Raw genomic sequence first — 19,511 nt, 5'->3', positions numbered from 1 at the left:
TGGCGGGGGAGGGGGGGATAGGTGACGGGAGGAGTGGAGGAGTGGAGACACCTCACTCACTCTCCATGTCTATTGTTGTGTTTGTCTTTGTGGTCTTTAAACCTTCCACTGTGTTAAGCCACTCTGAATCTAAGTACATTTACGGTATCACAATTTTAAATGTCTCTTTATCATAATATTAACATGAACATACATTGTAAAGGACAGTGTGATTCTACAAATGTTCTGTCGTGATACGCTGCAGAACAACATTTTTATTGTTTGAAGGTGTAATAACACCTTCTCAGAGCAGATGATTCAACCCTCTTTTTACAGAACAGCTGTTCTTTTCCTACTATACCCTCTCGAAACATGCCATTGCTGAAATTATACCTCAGTATTTGTATTTTTGTCCCATTCATCCGTCCCCCAGCTGTTATCATTTTTAAAAAGCATCCTACAACGGACATAGGCATCATTTTAATCTTGCAGCCCAGATTGTGGTTGTCTTCTAAAGTAACAAAGATAAGCTTTTTTTAGACTCTGTTCAGAATATTTGGGATTCACCACATAACCAATAATAACTGTCATCTTCTGACTTTAATTGATCTGAGGGAGTTGATTGGTGAGTGATGATTTGGCAGAATGTTGAGATTCACACTCATTCCCAGGGGACAGTTTACAATGGCAGTCTGGTACAGCGGTTGTTTGTGTTACTCCCCAGACCAGTGGCTATTCCAAGGGGAGGCTTAGCGATTTAGGAATTATATAACTACTACATGTCCACTTTATGAAATTCTGGCCATACCCTGCCCATGAGGTTTGTGTATACATCGTCTACAATACTTGAAAGTCAGTGATATTGAAGACGCAGGCTTGTACATGCTGTGCTGTATATGTGTTTGATACTGCTCTACATTAAAGGAAGCAATGCACAAACATTGTCAATAACCTCATAGTGACTCTATCATGTACACATGATAATATTAACTTGGTTGGCAATGGCTGCTCAGTGAATGTATATGAAATAAGTCTGAAAACATGTGTCTGTATTTGATGTGCACAGCATTTGTGTTTGTACGATTGTTATCCGAATGTGGACAAAAAATGTGTGTGTTTTCATTACACACGTGTGTGTGTGTGTGTGGGGGGGGGGGTGTATGGGAGTGTGTGTCATCTCTGACTCTTGGCTAGTGCAGATGGATCAGGGGAGATTAGGGAGAGTGGTTTTGCTCAGATGAAATCAGCTAGTTGGGGAAGGGGGGGGGGGGTTCAGTCTGGTGCCCAGTTACCCACAGGCCTCTCATGTCTCCTGGACTGTGGAGTCCTCCCTCTGCAGCAGGCCAATGAGGCGGAGGAAGGTCTGATCCTTCTTCTCAGAACTCCAACATCTCATACATCTCCAACATGTCATAATTAATGATGTCATCAATTACCTCTGGATGAAGTTATATCCTAAGTGGTGAACCTGAGGCTAGAAGGCTATGCAGTACGCAACTCCATAGCATCTGCTACCCGATGCTTTTCAACAGCCAGTCCTGCATGACCATACTGTTATTCCACACTATTGTCAGTACTGTACATTTCCACTCCAAAGCATACTGTGTGTGTGCTGTTGTGTGCGTGTAAACATGGCTGTATTTGTGTGTTTCTCTCCAGAGGGAAAACACTGCTCCACTTCTCCCCTTCTCTGCCCACCCATATGGTGTAAACGACATACTGCTTCCTGCATTCTAGCTCTTCTCCCTTATCCTCATGCTGAACAGGCCCATACAGACAGAGCAGCGCATTCCAGTTTCTGTGAATCTTGATAGGAGTCTGGTGAAGACTGCAGGGATGTCTGGTGTAATCAAATATAGGTTAATACAGTCAAACAATCGGATCAAATCTTACTGTCGAGATAAGCAGATCCCCCAATAGATTTCAGACGCAGTAATGCAGTCCATAGTACATACGAGTACTACCGTCAGGTTGGTTCGGGAGATGAAACATCAGCAACATCAGATCAACAATCATGGCTTAACCCTTTCGTCTCACCGGTCCTCCAAAGCCTTTACCACCAGACCGCACAATGGCGTCGCTCCACTCGCCAAAAGTCATTGGATGTCAGTCCCCCGACCTCTATGGACATGACGGATGGTATTTCATAATGATATCCACCATGCAGATGCTGTGAGGGTACAATAGACACGCAGTCAGTCAGTCTTCTATCCAATAAGTATAATAACACTGATGGCCACATCAATAGCACTAACGATTGTAGGAGGATTAGGACTCCAGATGGTGGTGTCTGTCTGGCCACAGGGCTCCAGCTGCACGAAGAGGTCACATGTTGTTACTCCATGCACTGTGTCTAGGTGTCCTGTAGTCAGGCAGTTTATTCGTCTCTGCAGCTTTTCCATTTTTTCAGCCGTTTATTTTTTCGTGCTCTTCGACACTTCAACTCTTCCAGCTTTTACTATAACGTTAATTCCATAAACTACAAAAAATGTAGTTAGTTAGTTACTCTATTTGTCTTTGTTTCAGTCTGACTGTCATTGTCTATAACTCCGGTGATTATGAGGGTAATCACACAGTATCTCCTGCCTTTACGGTAGTCTACTGAACCCCTGCCAAGCGCTGTGACCATCAATCTCAATCATATTGCCTTTGGCTGCAGTTTGCTGACTCATGTGGATGCCCTTAGCATCCAGGGTCTGAGAGAAAGTGTCATTTGATTGTAATGATTGACTAACTAATCAAGAGAGAGGTGTGGAAGTGAGCATCTGAGATGAGAGTTTGGTGAGAGTATATGAGGTGATGTGTGTTTTTAAGCGCATGAGATATGTGTGATGAGAGTGTGTGTGTGTTAGGGATAGGTGGATAACTGTGTGTTGAAACTGTATGAGTGTGTGTGCTGCGTGTGTGTGCTGCGAGTGAGATATGTGTGTGTAGCTTCAAGAGTGGGATTCATGTGTGTGTTTAGAGTGTGTGATGAGTTTGTATGATGAGTGTGTGTGTGCGTGTGTGTGTGTGTGTGTGTGTGTGTGTGTGTGTGTGTGTGTGTGTGTGTGTGTGTGTGTGTGTGTGTGTGTGTGTGTGGTGAAGGAGCTCAGCACAGGCCAGTCAGTCTGAGGTCATAGAGTGGAGCCTTCCAGGCGACAGATGTCACACTATCAAATTAAAGCCTAATGCCCAGCGAACTGAAGAAAAACGCTCTGGAGCTAGCCATGACACCGCTGATCCTTAACACTCTCTCTGTCCCGTCTGCTGCTGATGAGCTCTGTGTGTGTGTGTGTGTGTGTGTGTGTGTGTGTGTGTGTGTGTGTGTGTGGGTGTGGGTGTGGGTGTGGGTGTGTGGGTGTGGGTGTGGGTGTACTGTATCTGCCCCAGAGATCCTCAGATGAGCTCAGTCAACGTGAGGCATGTCATTTTCAGTTGGAGACACTCTCTTGAGGACGGACCTTTGCTGGCCGACCACATCAACACATCCCTTCTCCTCTGGACATGAAGGGGCTTACTGGCAGAGGAGGTGTTGAACTGTGCTGAGTTGGGATTTGTACGAGGAGAAAGTTGTCAGTAGAGCGTTAAATGTTTTCCGTTTTGACTGAGGCAAATAGGTTGTTTTTTTTCATGTCAGGCGTCAGCTGCTTGTACCCCTGGGTCATGGTACTCTGAACAAAACCAGGGGATTTGCATAATTCATTACAGTCGCGGTGGAACAGAAAGGCGACACAGGTGTCTCTGGCATTCTGGGGGAGCGAGCATGCCTAAGAAGCCAAAGGTAAAATAAACCGCTATTAATCTTTTGTGTTTAACGGATAATTCATCACTGCTCTCCGCGCTTGTGATTATTCTTTCATATCTTTTGTGATATGAAATATGTTGTTTATACATACTTTATTTCGGATGCTTGTGTTTATCTAACAGTACCTAGCTTTTGTTTGGCTGGGCTCTTGTGTGTGTGTGTGTGTGTGTGTGAGTGAGTGAGCGCATGTGCACGCGTGTTTGCTTGTCCCTTGGTGTGTACAGCTGTGTTTGTGATGAACATGTGCATCACCTGCCTAGGTGATGTGTGTAAGTGCTGCTGTATAGACAGAGTTAGTTGCTCTCCATAATGTACTCTGTCCCTCACTGTCCCACCGCCAGGTAAGGATGTGTTACCCGGCCTCTGTCTAGGTGAAACAGGATCTGACGGCTCATCTTTCTCACTCTCCTCTCTTTCTCTCTGTTCAGGTTATAGTTCTGCAGGTAGCTCTTGAAAGGACTGTGATAACAGAGGAGATGGGTTTAAATCCTGGGTGTTGTGTTGCAGCTGAACCAAAGCCCACTCCTGGCCATGACTATCACCATTGGACCCACATATTTTCATAGGCAGATATGATTTTCATTGTTTTTATGTAAAGTGTTATAGAAGAGTCTTTGACAGTCAAAACGCTGACAGTGTTTGTCAGCCAAGAAGGATGGGCAATCGTTTCTTTCTCTGTAAATCCTGGATTGGTGCAAGCCGGTTTAAATCTCCTTACTGAGAAGCAATCATTACAAAGTGAGAAGGGGATCAAATGGACATGGAGCAATTGCAGTCGTGGGTGTTGTTGTGTTACAGTACGTACAATGTTGGTTGTTACTCTCGTACGGATGCAGGAGTTTCACAGAGCATGTGACGGCACCATTTATCATCTGCCCCCATCTCTTTCAGAAAGGCTTGATGCTTAGGCAGTTAATCTATGACACTGTACACTCAATAACTGTCTTCTAACAGCCTCACAAAGAGGCTGTGTAAGGCAGTGTGTATAGGTTTGCAGGAATGATGTACTTGTGTGTGTGCGTGCGTGTGTGTGCGCAAGCGTGTGTGCATGTGTGTTTGTTTCTGCATATACGTCACAGGGTAATAGAAACAGTCCTCCCACTCACCCAGCTAATTAATGATGACAGTGCCACGGCACCCTGCCCTCAAACCACTAGAGGGATGTGTGTGTGTGTGTGTGTGTGTGTGTGTGTGTGTGTGTGTGTGTGTGTGTGTGTGTGTGTGTGTGTGTGTGTGTGTGTGTGTGTGTGTGTGTGTGTGTGTGTGTGTGTGTGTGTGTGCGCATGCATGTGAGTGTGTGTGTCTAAGGGGTGGGGTTGAGTTTTTGTCTGTATTGTATAAATAAATATACTGTATGTGTGTGCCCATGAGTCAGTTGTAGTGGGAGTGTCTTTGTCTTTGTGTGTTTGTTTGCGTGTCTGACTATATCGGGACTGCAGCTCCAATTTACTGGCTGAAGAGTTTTTCCAATGAGTCCATGTGAGACAGCCGATGTGTTGATGTGTTCACCAAGCGTAAAGTGACTCAATGATCAGCAGTCACTCCCACACTATAGAGCAGTGATCTGCAGAGCAGTATATGCATTGTCTATGCTGGTGTTCAAGCAGTGTTTGAACTGTAATATCTGTTATCATGATCCTAATTCCCCTTGGTATGATCGACAAGCGTCCGATGTCACCAAGAACCAACCACATCGTTATGACGGTAAGCTTTAGTTTCTGCTTCTGTAGGACTGTTTCGGAGATGTCCTAACTGAGAGGATCATATTATCAAAATATGTACTGTATGGCTTTGCTCTTTGCTGTGTAGAGATTGTACTGTGCATTCGCTGTCATACTGTTGATACAGTCTGACGAGTCTGTCTGATACTGTATAAGTCTCTCAGTTACAAGTGAGAGTATGATGACTGACATCATCTGTAGTAAATGGTTTCAAGTCAGTCAGTGCAATTCAACTTGTGTCCATTTGAATGCAAATGCTCTTGTACCTAGATAAGTAAGTAATTAATTTAGAAGTGTGCTGTTTTCTTTCTTTTTTCTTGTTTCGCTTGCTAACTTTTTCCTGCTCCAATTTTTAGAGGAGAGTAGATGAGATGTGTTGGCGTGATTTGTTTGATATGTGTTAGCAGGTTGATTGTTAGCTCGCATGCTAGCAGGATGCCCTTTGGGGCGGAGTACAGGAAACAGCAGCAAAACTCTAAAGTGGCTGAGAGAGGCAACAGCAGTGCACTATTCCTCTCTCTCTCTCTCTCTCTCTCTCCCCTCTCTCTCTCTCTCTCTCTCTCTCTCTTTCCCTCTCCCTCTCTACTCTCTCTCTCTCTCTTTCCCTCTCCTTCTCATCTCTCTCCCTCTCCCTCTCCTCTCTCTCTCTCTCTCTCTCTCTCTCTCTCTCTCTCTCTCTCTCTCTCTCAGTATAAATCAGGCTGTAATTAGCGCCCCACAGTCCTGGGGCACCAGGCAGTGCCCCTGTACTGTACTGTGTAACTAAGGTAACCCTTCTCAGAAGCTGGGCTCTGGCCCAGGGGGGTTCATTAGACATTACAGGCAGAGGATGAGCACACTGCACATTATTACACTGTGTTACTCAGAGGAACAATAAGGCATTGCTTTCATAGATGTCTCTAAAACCATGTATTTTGTAAAGGGCAGAGGATCAAATTAGGTCATAATTTCACTTTCTTACTTTGAATAGTATATCATGGATATAGTGGATATAGTCGATAATCAATGGTAGATTCATAAAAGGAGTGTGTAACACTGTAGTTAGTTCTGTATGACAAAAACATATACTGTTGATTTAATTCTCATCTTGAAAAACATGGACTGATACAAATCCAGATACAAGAGAAATGGGACAATGGGAAGTTGTGTGGGGTTTTTGTCCTGAGGAATTACGATTTATTGTAATCTTGGAGCATTTAATTTGTGTAATTGGATTCCTGGCCAGACGAAACCCCCTAGGAAGTGCTGGAGATTGGAGAAAGCTCTCCAATAATCTAATAGTGGCCTATTCTAGCCCATTAGTGTTATACCAGGATTTTAGACATTCACAATAGGAAAACTGAACAAAAGGAAACAATCATAGTTATAAATGGTCAACTCAATACCATTCATAAGGGATAAGTATGATTGGTCACTTAGAGCTTTTGGATTCTTGCTTACATGAAATTGTGGGGATATTGAGTTGATGTGATAAAAATTGAACTGAGGTAAACAACTAGTAAAATGCCTTTCATAATTTATGACTGGCATTGATTACCAGTGTATCCCAACCTACTGGTGACGTACTGTATTGGGGGTGTTTATTTTAGAATGGAATAACAGCCACATAGAGGAATGCCAGAAGGCACTGCCACCTGGCCACATTCTTAATATAGCCAATGAGAGCAGTCGGAATCTGAGTGTCATTGTGTGTTTTCCACCTCCATATCTCTCTCATTGGGTTTCCTCCTACTCTCTCAGTGCTGATGCTGATGTTCAATATATGTACAAGTTCAGTATATGCATCAGAGTGCACTTTGTGTAGATCTTTATCAGGCTAGTATGCTTCTGTGGAAAGATCTGTGTGTGTGTGTGTGTGTGTGTGTGTGTGAGCATGTGTGTGTGTGAATGCTTGGTTACGCCACTGTAACAGTGTGTGTGTGTGTGTGTGTGTGTGTGTGTGTGTGTGTGTGTGTGTGTGTGTGTGTGTGTGTGTGTGTGTGTGTGTGTGTGTGAATGCTTGGTTACGCCACTGTAACAGTGTGTGTGTGTGTGTGTATGTGTGTGTGTGGTTGTGGACAATTGATCAGGTCAAACCATGACTCAAGCCATCCATATCATTGGTACAGTATCTGTTTCATGCTGTACACCACATTGCTCCTACTGTAGTTAGATTATCACAGATTATCTAGATGATCATTCATGGCTTGATCCCTATTAAAGTTGATTGGGTATCAGTGACCAGCATCTTATCTTATAATGATAAATGCACACCTCTCCTTCACATCAAAGGGCAGCCATGGCTTTGCGGCCTCTAATAATTCTTCGTAATTCTTATCACATTCACATGATATCATAATACGATAATAAAGTAGTTATTTAGTTTTTCACACACAATTCTAGTTGAGAGGGAGTTGGCTTAAAGTGGTGATTTTCTGTGAGGGGACTCAAGATCACACATCCCAGTCGTCTGTCTTGACGGTTCACAATCTGCATGTGGCGGTCTCGCCCCGCGGCCCTGGTTTAATTAGCCATGGTGGCTCCTTATCTCCTGCTGTGTCTTCACCATTCTCTTACATTGACCTGATGAATGACTGTTAGTTATGGCCCTAAGACCAGGAAGGAAAGAGGGGCAATATCTTGAGCAATGTTCTATGGTGTCTGTACATTTATGTTTACATTGTACAATCTGTGTGGCATTTGAGTGTGCTCTAAATGCATTTGCATCATAATTGTAGGACAATACCAGAATATTAGATCCCTATAATAATCCCTATAATAATAGTTTACAAGGTGTGTGTGTGTGTGTGTGTGTGTGCGCGTGTGCGCGTGTGTGCGTGTGTGTGTGTTCTGTGTGTGTTTTGTGTGTTTTGTGCCACAGTGACAGTGGAATTGAGATAAGTCAGTGTCCTGATGAGGTAAAGGCAACAACCTCTCTCCTACTCTTGTCACGTGCCGAGCCCACGCTTTGGATTATAATCCTTGGAAAGGGGTTAAAGCAGACCAAACGCCACATAATCTAGGATTTACAGACCCAACCCAGTTTTCCCCCCATGGGGCATAAACATCTGTGCAATGCCAGGAAGCAGAGCAGGAGTGCTACACGGCATCTACTGCTCTGTTCACCTTGTGTCTTTGATTAAGCCACTGTATGTTTCTGTTGTTGTACGGTAGGGGAGACCGGGATTTGTGTAACACGGGTCATTTATAACATCCTGCTTTTCCCCAATCAGAAACCTGTTAGAGAGATGAAACTCACTCAGTTAGGTTTACTCCCTGCATGGAAATTTCAGTAAAATATCTTAACGTCAAAACATTGTTACTGTTAAACGGTCACTCCAGGATTTAGCGCTTCTGCGATCGCATATTTCAATGCAAAATCAACCATTCCTCACATACTTTGCAAGGGGCAATCACCGCTTTTTACCGCATAAAAGGGTCCAATCTAAAAAAGGCACGCATTGCATTTTGACCAATTTCTGCAGTACAACTGTTATCCTGTTCAAACCACACATCAACAACCTTTTGTTGTCCCCTGTCAGCATGTTCATTTGTTAAGATTATGGTGGACGACTGACAGGCGGAGCAAGGAACAAAAATCCACCTAATTTGTTTACAAAATATCAGCGAAAGACGTGCAAAACTATTTCAGGCAAGTTGTTTAGTACTCCATGCAATATAGTGCTGGGACACAAGATAAAGTTGTCAATTAGAACTGAGCACATATTACATATTATTGCTGAAGGGACTGATTAAAAGTGTTAATGGTGCATTAGTGTGTGTCTATTTTGTCTTCAGCATTTTGTGTGAAGTTCAGAGGGTTTATTTGGTGTTACATTTGTCCCGCCTACTGTTACAATTGGAAGAAACATCATCTGATAGAACATCATGTGACTTTTTAGATTAAAATCAATACTGTGATTCTAGCGTCCTCTTTAGAGATCTACAGCACACATTCATGAATGATTATTAGACAGATTTAAGTTTCAGAGTAATAGAGTTCATTGCCAAAAATGTTACAATTGCCCCCAGTCTCACCTAGTCATATGCTTTGATGTGAGAGTGGAGAAGACTTGGCCATGCTAATCTAATAGTGATTTACTTCCCCTGAGACTCAGTCTCAGTCTGCACTGTGACTCATATCTACTCATGTGTAGCTCCTTAGCCTGCTACACAGTGACACAAGGGAAGTTTGTGTTCTTATGATTTAACTAAATATCTAACTTTTGATCTTTGCTACATGAAACTTGACATAATATTAGCATGACCTCAAAAAATACACTGCACCCTCATTATAAAGAGATGGATCATCTGCAAGGTCTTTTGAAGTGGATGGCTTCCATTACATTAACCACTACAGTCACCCAGAGGACCCCTGTAACTAGCAGTGAAATGCCAGCTGTATGATGCCCTACAGCTTTGGCTACTGTCTGCTATTGACTGGTAATCTGTCTCTGTCTGTCTGTCTGTCTGTCTGTCTGTCTGTCTGTTTTAGAGTCAGACTGGAAACTGGATTATTTCATCCACTCTTATGTGATTGGGGCAAATGTTGTACTGTAATGTTGTAATAGTTTATAAGAGTAAATGTATATATGTCAGTATGTTGTGTACCTTTTATAATACTTCAAAAAATCAACAGTTTTGTCTATTTTCTTGAAGTTTGGTAAAAGTATGATTTATGAATTAGCCAATCCTTATGTGTGTGTTGTTGTGTTTATTGTGCTCCAGAATGCCACCCCCCCAACCCCATCCCCCACGCCCCCTGATGGATCATAGAAGCAGAGTGTAAATAACCCTAACCTTAGCCCTAACCCTTGCCCTAATCCTAACCCTCGCTCTAGCCCTAACCCTAACCCTAACTAAGTCCTAACCTTTTGTCAATTTAGATGAGACTCATAAGGATTATCTAGAAAGAACATCTAGAAAAAACAGTCAGAAATACATTATGACAAAAATGTTCTCAAATGCAGACGGTTATGGATCTATGTTGATCAAGCCTGTGTGACGATGGCATATTTTCAACTTACGTAGGGAACATAATGACTTCCTGAAGTTTGGTTTTAGGAACATGTGTTGAGACCCTACGTACAGTGAGTTCAGCCTTCCTCTCCTCAAAGTGTAACCTCTTCAAGGCATAGTCGAACACATGTAAACTCTCAGGATCACACACTCACACACATTAAAAGCCGCTGCAGCTGCTTTTGGTGCATTCTGGAATTTTCGGGTCTGCCCTGTTGGCCAGAGTTCTTACTTCCTAACTGGCTGTGTGTGTGTGTGTGTGTGTGTGTGTGTGTGTGTGTGTGTGTGTGTGTGTGTGCGCGCGTTCGTGTGTGCATATGCGTGTGTGTGTGTTTGAGTGTGTGTGTGTGCGCGCGTGAGTGTGTGTGTGGGGGGCAGGGGGGCTTGTTTTCGGGGGCTGGAGGACGGTCACAGTGCAGCACTGAAAGAGTGTTCTCCCAGCGTGGGAAAGAGGCTCGTCTATCTCTGCTCAGCTGGGCAGGACTGGGCCATACAAGGGCTGAAACTTCCAGCTTCTTCACCTCCAACTTTCTGAACTTTGGTATTGTTTGAGGACAGGAGGCCTCTCCTCGACATAGTTCCAGGGTAATTGTTCCTAAAGGGAGGGAGGCAACCTCTAGGTGTTCCCCTGTGCTGCTGTGTGGAGATGGGCAGCAGCTGAGGAGTTTTTCCCCCAGCCGGGAAGAGCAGAGCAGCGCAGAGCTGGGTAGGGCAGACATGTATCTCTCCGGCAGTGAGGAGTCCGACTTGGTGAGTCCTTCAAACACACACACACACACACACACACACACACACACACACACACATAGAGTATACACTCTTACACATGCTTAGCTTAGTGGAATGGAGAACAGATTGAGCAGTAGTCCTCTCTCACTCCCTCTTCTTTTCTTTCTCTCCTCTCTGAACAAAGGAGCAGAGGACAGGAATCTTGGATAATTGAGTTTTTAGTCCAGGATCTTAAGGGCGTAATGTTAGACTTCCTACTTTGCTTTCTTATCACTTTTCCTAGAAGTCTGTTTGTTGTTCAAGAGTTTCACTCTGACTCTTTTGTAGTGTGCTGCGGGGCTAGTTTGGGGGGGGGGGGTCTTGTCTGAATTTGCGATTCTCTGAGCCATGTGTGGGGATTACTAGCCTAAAGTGGAAAGCTGCGACAGGAGTTAGCGGCTTGAGTAAAGGAATGAAGATAAACACCTGGGACTAGCTCGCTTGGTCCTCGGGTTACAGAACAGACCAGACTAGGTTGTTAGTGAACACAAAGCTTTGACCCATTTTAGTTTAAACCATGGCTGTTCACAACTTCTGTTTCCTTCTTGTAGTTCTATTCTCTGCCTCTGGTCCCTGTTTGATTGGTTTGAACTACATTTGAATGTGTCTCACCGTACGCTAGTTTGTTAGTGTTGTATTACCTCAATGGAACTGTATTGTCGAGTATTGAAAAATGTATTTCCAAAAAATTTGAACTGTATTGTCTTTTTAAAACTCAGTTTAGATAATAGCAAATGTCTATTGAGTGGCTTTGTTGACCTTACTTCATTAGCGAGTAGAACAGTAGAATGCAAAACTGGTCACTTTTTAGATTAGTTTATTACAAGAACCTTAACATGTCATGTTGTCCCATCCACATAGCATGTCTGCTAATGTGAGTACAGTGTAAGATGCTGAAGGCTGAGAGGACCCTCTGTGTGTTGCTGACAGACAGTCATGAGCCATTGTCACTCTAATGACCCCTCCTACTTCAAAAAGCTGCCTGGCCAGTTCACACACACATGATCCTCTCCACACCTAATGACTGTTGATATGTTTTTTGTCAAACGTGTGAATGTGTGTGTCCCAGTATGGCTAGAATTTGTGTCCCCCCAGTGTGGCCTGGATTTGTGTCCCTATGTCTGGTGTGTGTGTGTGTGTGTGTGTGTGTGTGTGTGTGTGTGTGTGTGTGTGTGCGTGCGTGTGTGCGTGCGTGCGTGCGTGCGTGCGTGCGCGCGTGCGTGCGCGCGTGCGTGCGTGTGTGCGTGCGTGCATCTGTGTGTGACAGATGCTGTTGTCTATCTTCATTGCTCTCTAGTTGACTCATTTGGGCGTGAGAGAACTAGAGACAGGGCCTGACCAGCTGCCTCCTCCCAATCTGGTGCTGTTCAGCTCACTCTTCTATTCAAACTGTCCTGGAATTACAGATGACAGCCATACTGAGAGAGACATGTGTATAAATAGTGTGCTTATGAAGCTGGATGTGAAGCAGCATCTGTAGCATCTGGCTTAATCCTCAAACAGGTCTCTGAAGTGGTTACAGAAAGAGGATGTGCTGGGTGCTTGTGTACAACAATGTATTGATCTGTGTCTCAACACTGAGACAGCCAGCATGAAACTCGATCCACTACTATTCCATCGGGTGTGTGTGTGTGTGTGTGTGTGTGTGTGTGTGTGTGTGTGTGTGTGTGTTGTGCACATGTTTGTATGTGAGAGAAACAGAGTGTGTGTGTGTGTGTGTGTGTGTGTGTGTGTGTGTGTGTGTGTGTGTGTGTGTGTGTGTGTGTGTGTGTGTGCGTGCCACAGTCACAGTCATTGGCAGTGTTTCTAATAGGCCTGGTGCTGTGTGTTGTCTGCTGCTCCAGTGAGACTGGTTAAAAAACCTCAACAACAGTAGAGTGAGTCCTCTCATCCACAGCCATCTCCTGTCCGTCTGTCAGCCTCATACACCAGGCTACTGACAGAATGTTGATGATGCAAGCAGAAAAAAACACACAGCTCAGCTCAGAACAGCTCAGAACAGAACAGAACAGAACAGAACAGAACAGAACAGAACAGAACAGAACAGAACAGAACAACCCCCATGGATTAATCTATCACAAACCATATTCCCTACATTAGTGTCGATCCTGCCTCTGCCCTGAGGGTGTTTGGTTGTCTCTCTGCTGCCACCCGTACTGTGAAGGTGGGGGACTGCTTGGTACAGTTGTCTGTTTCTTAAGTACCTCATCCCTTTAACTATGCCCATCCCCTTTAACCGTCTCCCTCTCTGGGATGCTGTCATGTGATTGACAGCCTGGGAGTCTATCACCTCAATGCGATGATGCACTTATCTAATCCATTGAAGAGGACGTTTGGCACATGGAATGCTGGGTAAACACTTTTCTGTGCCTGAGTGTCACCTTGAGGTCCGCATGGCCAATCCCTCTCTCACCACGCCAGAGAAGCCATTACTCTACTCTCCCCTACTCCTTCTTTCTCCATTTATCTGACTCTCTCTCTCTCTCCATCTTTATCTCCATCTCTCTTTCTCTCTCTCTCTCTCTCTCTATCTATCTTTCTCTCTCTCTCTCTCTCTCTCTCTCCTCTTTCTCTCTCTCTCTCACACATGCACATACATTCACTTATACTCTATTCTCACTCTCTCCCTCTTCCTATCTCTTTTTCTCTCATTTTCCCTGACCTTGTCTTTGAATTAACTGTCTACTGACCCATCTTGTTACAGTTACTATGTATCTATTGTTCTCTAGGCTGCCATATCTTGTACCATTGTCTTCCTGCAGTGGAGGGAGACAGTGTTCATGGCATGATGATTTAATTGACTTTCTGTTCCAGTGAGTGATGTGACATTGATGGACAGGTGGCTGTGAAGCTCACATCTTTTGTTCCAGCCAAGAAAGAACACAGAGATGAGTCACACAAATCACTGTCTGTCTACACTGCAGTCAGTCAGAGGAGATCAGATAACACCAATCAAAAACAGAGATAGGCATCAGTTGAAACCAACCATAAAAACATGTTGTTGGCCATAGCTTCTCATATCTGTATTACAAACCGACGACATATTGAATGACTGTACAGTAGATACATGTTAATCAATACTGATTTGGGGTGTCTAACTTCAAATATGCTATTTAATAAATTACCATAGTCCTGTGTGGCTCAGTTAGTAGAGCAAGATGCTAGCAATGCTAAGGTTGTGGGTTCAATTCTAGCTGAAACCATACAGTATATACAAAGAATGTATGCGCACTCACTGTACTGCAAGTAGATTGAATACTTGGATACAGAAGCGTCTGCTAAATGCCGTATATTACTATCGTAATTATGGTCTTGGCTCAGCCTTGCAACTGGACAGAGTTTTGTCTCTATGTTAAGGTGCTTGCTATTTAAACCAGTCCAAAAAATGTGAGTGTTGTTAGAATCCAACAGAAGCAGGTTATTCATAATGTATTCATAAGCAGAAAATGCTCGAGATGCTCTTTTCTATCCTGCTCATCCTGAGGAAGACCACATGGGCTAGAGCACTCATCAGCAGTCCCACGGGAGAGATGGAGAGTGGGTGGGATGTATTGTAGATAAGATGGGGGTGGGTAGAGAGGGCTGAGAGGGAAGGGGGGGGTTGGGGGGGGTGATGGGAAGAGACAAGGATAAGAGGTAAAGAGGGAGAGAGTGTAAAGGAGGGGTGGGAGATGTGGGGATGTGATGAGGAATAGAAGACAGAGGTGAGTGAGAGAGAGAGAGAGAGAGAGAGAGAGAGAGAGAGAGAGAGGCCACTCTGGAGAGTATGCGTGAGCACTGGGTCAGTACAGGGGATAGGAAGCGGGAGAGAGAGGGGAAAAGGATAAGGTGTGGGGAGGAGAGGAGAGGGGCGAGCACCAACAATCCAGCATACTGAGCCAAAAGGTTGAATAGAGAGAGAGCATTCCATTATTAATTTTCTGCATGACCACAGCCTTCCATGTTGACTCTTGTACCTAATATTCAGAACGTGGAAAATAAATAAAAATGGTGTGGTGTTCCTTTAAGAGTAACCCCTACAGTACACATTGGCCCAGGTGTGTCTAACAATGCAGGTGAAGTGTTGAGAACAGAAAGAGATTCCCTCATGATGTGTATTCCCTCTACTGAAGGAGAGGCTGACCTTGCCCTGGGAGGCTATCACACACACACACACACACACACACACACACACACACACACACACACACACACACACACACACATGCACACACACACACATACACGAACGCAAGCATGCACGTATGCACACACACACACACACACAGCACTGCCGCACAGCCACCCTTGTAATTAGCTCCTGTGATTTGTGGCGGTGCTAATGTGTTGATGCTACCGCAGCATGTAGCAACTGTTTGTGGTCGCAGTCAGAACACAGGCCAGAGGGATCAATAAGCCCATTACAGAGACCACAGGAGCACTGACATATCCCACACACACTGTGACCCTAAAGCACCATCGACCCCATTGGCCACACTGTCCACACACACGCACACACACACACACACACACACACACACACACACACACACACACACACACGTACATTCAGTCTATTGACACATACACACACCCTCTGCCCCCTCAGGGTGCCCACTGAGAGAGTAGGCTCATCACTCTCTGTGTGCTCTAGGATATTCTGCTATAGTATTGGGACTTGTTCCAGAGGTCAGTCCAGTCATGCAGCTACCAGCTCAGTCTGTCAGTGTGAGTCCATGTCAGCCCTCCTCACAGCCCAGTGTTCACACAGCCACCAGACGCTGCTCCTCGCTCTGGGGCACCCCAGCTCCACGTGGAAAACATCTGTGCCGCTCTGGAGGCTAGTGACCCCTCCTGTCAGACAAGTCTACCGCCCCCCTCCAACCCCTCTGTCAGACAGTGTTCAAACCATATGTGACAGTCTCAACGCCCCCACAATGGTCCCTTGACTTAGTCTGCACCAAGTATCAGCAATATCATTGAGCCTGGCATTTCCATTCTGCCAATGCATTCTCTTTCTGATGGCATCTGGTTTATTGCGGAAGAGATTGTAGAAATAGAAATGTTTGCATTGGAGATGTTTCTTGGTTGTTTTAACAAGTAATACATTGAGGTCCCTCTGAGGGCATTGTTTTGCCCTTATTAGTCATGGACCTCATCATATGCTCTCGTATTGTCACTCCTATCTGTCTCTGTCCAAATCTCAATCTGGGCTTGGTAATTGCTTCCCTCGTTAGGCTAATTGGTCCTAATAGGCCTCAATCATATTATTCAGCCTTTCTTTCTTCATGATAAACACGGCTAAATCAGTGTGACATCGTAAGCGTGGGTGCTTGTTGAGCAACCCTGGGCGAATCAAGCCATGGCATTGATTGGTTATGATAAGCAGGACTGGTTAGCATGTCATGCTTTGATGTATGATTAGCTCGCCCCTGGGGAATGACCGCTAGCCGCTCACTCGCTAAACCCATCTTCACGCTCACTTGAGTGGTGACCTATGACCTCTCCTGACCTTTGGTGACCTATTGTAGCTGTACAATAGCGAGTTGTGGTATCACAAAACCTGTTGTTCAAGCTTTTACTGTCCTAATATCTCAGCCGGTCCGTGGTGATTAAGGTGGAACAAGTTAATTAAAATGACAATTATATTCATCAGTCCTGTGTGACTGCAGTATTCACATGAAATGAAGCACCAGCTTTCCACTACACTTGGCTTTATATCTCTCAAGCCTTAGAAGCACGATCGCTTAGATCAGAGTGGTGAGGCTCAGAACATAGGGTCTATTTTAAGTCTCTCACTCTCTCTCTCTCTCTCTCTCTCTCTCTCTCTCTCTATTTCTCTCTCACTTTCTCTCTCTTTCTCACTATATATATATATATATATATATATATATATATATATACCATATATATGTTTCTCTCTCTCTCTGTCTCTCTCTGTCTCTCAGTACAGGATACAAGGCTCTGACATGCATATGTGATTTGGGATGTGAGCGAGTGTTTGTGTAGAGTAGGGACACACTGACACTGAGTATGCTCTTCATCTCCCTAGAGAGGGAGAAGCACAACACTGAACTTTGGACTGACGATCATAACATGATAAGAAGAGTGTGTGTGTGTGTGTGTGTGTGTGTGTGTGTGTGTGTGTGTGTGTGTGTGTTGTAAAACACACACACACACTCACACACACACCAAGCCAACCATCACTCTGTACCGGCCAGAATTAATCACAGCAGAGACAACAGAGCAGATGGAGAGACCATGAGGAGGAACAGAGGAATACGAGAGAGAGGAGGGGGTGGGTAGAGGGATACGGAGGGGAGGCAGAGAGAGAGGGGGGGGGGGCGAGAAGGAGAGAGAGAGAGCGTGAGAGAGGGAGAGAGGGAGGCAGAACCACAGAGGTAGAAACAGAGCACAGAAGATGCGGTGTATGTGAGAGAGAGATAGAGGGAGATATCCATTGACATGCTGAGAGCTGCTTCAATTGCAGCAGCACCTGAGTAGCAGCTACATTAGTATCTCTAGCGTCAGCTACAGCATCCACGATCCAGGGAGGTGTAGCTGTTCTCAGTCCCCGTGGAGGGGCATGGCAGCCCATCCTATGGAAACTACAGCAGCACCGGAGCACAGCTGGGCTGGGGCTGGAGCTGGAGCTGGGGCTGGGGCAGGGGCTGGGGCTGGAGCTGAGGCATGAGCAGGGGGAGAGGAGCAGCGTCGCGGCTGCCCAGCTCACACTGGGAGGCAGCCTCAGCACCTGCAGCAGCAGCAGCCTGAGCAGAGCAGCGCTGTAGAGGAGACTGGGGAGACGAGGCGAGACAAGCGAAGGAGCTGCCGAGGTTATGCTCTCGTCCTGTGGACACCGTAGCAGCAGTAACAGCAGCAACAGTAGCAGCAGTTACAGTGGCTGTAGCGCTAAATGTAGATGTAGTTGCAGCAGTATAGACGGCACTGACTGCAAAGGTATTTGTGGTGCTTGCAGCCAAGGTAGACTTGATAGTGAAGGTATTTTTGGTGCTAGCGGACGTACAGGTAGCCACAGCGCTAAAGGTAGCAGTAGTTGTAGCAGTGGCCCAGGACACTGAATGACCAGTGTGGCTGATGAAGGCCACCTGGATCCGGCTGCTGAAAAGAGCCAAGGGAGGTCGCGTCAAGAGCTCCGATGACTGTGTAAGCAGATTTTCAGTTTCTGCTCACCTGTGTGTGTGTGTGTGTGTGTGTGAGTCCGTATGGGTTTGTGTGTGCGTGTGTGCGTGTGTGCATGCGTGTGTGTGTGTGTATTCACGTGCAGTGCATGTACATCCATCCATAGGGGCCAGGGTGGTGTGTTGTCATGCTGTGATGGTGATGATAAGGGGTAGTGATATAGTGTTTCATCACTGCCAGGGCTTTGGGCAGGGGTCCATATCACCTCTCTCTAAACTCACTCTATCTCTCTGGGTCAGACCCCATCATCAACATAGACATGATGGAACAGCATCATGGTCATCTAAGACAGCATTGGAGAAGTTATATAGTATAATGGGTTTTGGGCTTGAATATGAGACTGAAGGTGACTATAGTTATTTATAAACGGTGTCTCAGGTAGGTAGGAGTCAAATGCATAGTTAATCGCTACATTTTCATATGAACATAGAGGGTTATTTATAGACAGTGTCTCAGGTACAAGATAGAGGAGACATGGAGAGTTAATGAGCAGTGTTTTATGTATGATGTAGTAGGAGATGAATATGGATAGTAGTTCAGAGTGTCTCAGGTATGATGTATGAGGAAGAGCCACTCCATGCATGTCAGGTATGGGATATGGGATAGTTAAGGTATGTGTGTGTGTGTGTGTGTGTGTGTGTGTGTGTGTGTGTGTGTGTGTGTGTGTGTGTGTGTGCTTGTGTGTGTGCGTGGGATGTGGATGCTTGGGTAGTTTTAATCAGGCTGGCAGAGCGTGAGGTTATTTTTAAAGCAGACAGAGGAGAATGGACTATAATGGTGCAGTGAGATGAATGAGATGCCCTGTGTGGAGGGCCTGCCTGTGTCCCTGTGTGCAGGTAAAGAAATTAATCCCACTCTTACTACCCAGAGTTTAAAAGCCCTCTGACAATAATATTACAGGCTGTAAACATGTGTGTGTGTGGGTGTGTGTGGGTGTGTGGGTGAGCAGTAGGGTAAGACAACGAGTGGAGGGAGTGGTCTTTAGACATGTGCACCTTTGTAAATGAACGCCTATACATCAGTGTATGTTATATAAGTCTGTGTGTGCATCCAGGCATGATGACACGCACGCTCGT

At 45.1% G+C, this 19,511-nt stretch overlaps 1 protein-coding gene across 1 annotated transcript in view; it reads left to right on the top strand.

Annotated features, from left to right (window-relative positions):
* The window catches only part of cacnb2a (calcium channel, voltage-dependent, beta 2a), a gene marked incomplete at its 5' end in the record, with an annotated part of 57,673 nt that overhangs the window by 17,368 nt on the left and 20,794 nt on the right, over window positions 1–19,511 (top strand). The gene's annotated exons all lie outside the window — the stretch shown is intronic.

Source organism: Argentina silus, assembly GCF_951799395.1.
Source record: "Argentina silus genome assembly, chromosome: 1".
NCBI classification, from domain to species: Eukaryota; Metazoa; Chordata; class Actinopteri; order Argentiniformes; family Argentinidae; genus Argentina; species Argentina silus.
Note: the sequence above shows the minus strand (reverse complement) of the source record. Positions and strands in the feature narration are given on the sequence as shown.